Genomic DNA, 3128 nt, shown 5'->3' on the forward strand with positions numbered 1-3128 from the left:
GCACATAAACACACAGAAGTGCACATAAACACACAGAAGTGCACATAAACACACAGAAGTGCACATAAACACACAGAAGTGCACATAAACACACACACAGTTGTTGCTTAGGATGATAACTTCAGAAGTTATTGATTTTTGTTTTCATCATGAATCAAACCAATGGAAGTAATACATCACTTTGATCGGCTGGAGATCGGCTCAGCCTCCAGCCGGGTTAGTTCACTCTACAAAGTTTATCTCTGGGAATTGACAACTGAATGGTCCTCCGTTTCCCAATGGAATAGTTCCATGATCTCCTATGGCGTTTGACCAAGTCTGTTCATTTAGCCCGAGAGCTGATGGCTCAATGTGATTGAATGGATCCTGTGGGAGATCAATAAAGTTGAATCAAATGTAGATAATGATTATTTCTTCCAGGTGCCCTATCCAGGAAAAAGGCAGCATCACACCTGTCCATGTCTTCCTCATTTGGTCTGTACCAGCTACACAGGTAGCACATACAGGTGTACCAAAGACTTCAAAAACCTGGACTTTTGATGACAGAGGAGGAAGAAGAGGAGAGAGAAGAAGAGGAGAACGATGGGGAAACAATGACAGGAGCACCCTCAATCACACATGATCTTCACTCTCTTCCCTTTTACTTAGTTCCTCAATCACACATGACCTTCACTCTCTTCCCTTTACTTAGTCCCTCAATCACACATGACCTTCACTCTCTTCCCTTTACTTAGTCTCTCAATCACACATGACCTTCACTCTCTTCCCTTTACTTAGTCCCTCGATCACACATGACCTTCACTCTCTTCCCTTTACTTAGTCCCTCAATCACACATGACCTTCACTCTCTTCCCTTTACTTTGTCTTTGTTCTATGTACTATACTGTTATATATTCATGAGGATATAACATCTGTAAATACACCTCACTGTGCCCCACTGGCCACCAAAGACATGCCAATACAATATATACATGCTAAACTGTGCCAAGAAAGATACGTAGCAACATTTTTTTTTTAAAGTATGTACCAAATGCAGACTGTAGTTTTAATACACAGGCCTGTCAAAAGCTTGATGCAAATCACAATAATTGACTGTTTAATTCATATGCAAATGTATGTTTTTATTTATTATCAACATTTTTGCAAATTAAACTCACTCGTACTCAATAGCTAACCTGGATCATACCACTGTATCATACCACTGGATCATACCACTGTATCATACCACTGGATCATACCACTGTATCATACCACTGTATCATACAACTGGATCATACCACTGTATCATACCACTGGATCATACCACTGTATCATACCACTGGATCATACCACTGTGAAAAACATATACTTACACTGTGTGTTGTGTCTGTTGTTGTTATGTAAGTAATTATGTAAGTTATATATACTGAACAAAAATATAAACTCAACATGCAACAATTTCAATGACTTTACTGAGTTACAGTTCATATAACTAATTCAGACAATTTAAATAAATGAATTAGGCCCTGGGTGGGCCTGGGAGGGCATAGACACACCCACTGGGGAGCCAGTCCCAGCCAATCAGAATGAGTTTTTCCCCACAAAAGGGTTTAATTACAGACAGAATACTCCTCAGTTTCATCAGCTGTCCGGGTGGCTGGTCWCAGACGAAGCCACATGTGGAGGTCCTGGGCTGGCGTGGTTACACGTGGTCAGCGGTTGTGAGGACGGTTGGCTGTACTGCCAAATTCTCAAAAACGACATTGGAGGTGGCTTATGGTAGAGAAATTAACATTCAATTCTCTTGCAATAGTTCTGGTGGACATACCTGCAGTCAGCATGCCAATTGCACGCTCCCWCAAAACTTGTGGCATTGTGTTGTGTGACAAAACGGCACATTTTAGAGTGGTCTTTTATTCTCACCAGCAGAAAGTGCTACTGTGTAATGATCATCCTGTTTAATCCGTTTCTTGATATGCCACACCTGTCAGGTGGATGGATTATCTTGGAAAAGGAGAAATACTAACTGGGATGTAAAAAATTAAAATGTGCACAAAATTTGAGAGAAATATGCTTTTTGTCCGTACGGTATGGAACATTTCTGGGGATCTTTTATTTCAGCTCATGGGACCAACACTTCACATGTTGTGTTTATGTTTTTTGTTCAGTGTACTATCTTATCTCTTAGTGAAAGTCCATACCTCTTTGTTTTACTCGGGTATCACGCGGCCGTAATCAGCTTCTTCAAAACCCCCCTGGAGCACTTGTCTTTCCAATGACTGAAACACGTGAGATTCAATGTCAAATGAGTCCGTAACTAAGGTTGTATTCAACATATGTTGTGGCTATAGAAACATAATTGGGAACAATCCGATTGTCAAAACAAGTCGTGACTCTGACTCAGAAAACAGTTTTAGTTATTTATTCATAGCTGCATTCTGATGTTTGTTTACAATGTTTTCCCAGCCAGTCAGTCAATTAGAAAGCATCATAGTTAAGCACTGTACTGTTCCTTGCACATTCATCATCATCATCATCATCATCATCGTCATTTGGCTCCTGAGTGTCGCAGCGGTCTAAGGCGCTGCATCTCAGTGCAAGAGGCGTCACTACAGTCCCTGGATCGAATCCAGGCTGTATCACATCCGGCCGTAATTGGGAGTCCCATAGGGCAGAGCACAATTGGCCCAGCGTCGTCCGGGTTTGTCTCGGGTAGGCAGTCATTGTAAATAAGAATTTGTTCTTAACTGACTTGCCTAGTTAAATAAAAAATATTAGCGTTTTGATTTATATTGTGGAGGGTGCCATACCAAAGCAGTATATATCCTTTCGAGAGTTCGAATTGTGTCCTGCACGTCATCTTTAGGTTACTGTTTTAAATTAGAAAAAGAAATGAGCATTTTCATCTTTAAACTGGTTAAAAGTTGATCGTTAAAATGTTTTGTCAGAGACTACCTCTACTATACCTTCAGACATTCTGTTTAATGTACTGATCACCAACGCCTGATTACAGACCCATTGTTCATTAATGATATAAATAAACTTGTGGTAGTCAGTCAATATTCTGTGTATTGTCTGGGACATGAACCTTTTYCTTCGTATATTGCTGTGTTGTTGTTAAACGCTGTTATCAAATAACTTTGGCAATG

At 40.3% G+C, this 3128-nt stretch overlaps 1 pseudogene; it reads left to right on the forward strand.

Moving 5' to 3' along the window:
* The window catches only part of LOC139024564 (prokineticin-1-like), a 6476-nt pseudogene extending 5444 nt beyond the window's left edge, over positions 1–1032 (forward strand).
* The last annotated feature ends 2096 nt before the right edge of the window (positions 1033–3128 follow it).

Source organism: Salvelinus sp. IW2-2015, unplaced genomic scaffold, assembly GCF_002910315.2.
Source record: "Salvelinus sp. IW2-2015 unplaced genomic scaffold, ASM291031v2 Un_scaffold1658, whole genome shotgun sequence".
NCBI classification, from domain to species: Eukaryota; Metazoa; Chordata; class Actinopteri; order Salmoniformes; family Salmonidae; genus Salvelinus; species Salvelinus sp. IW2-2015.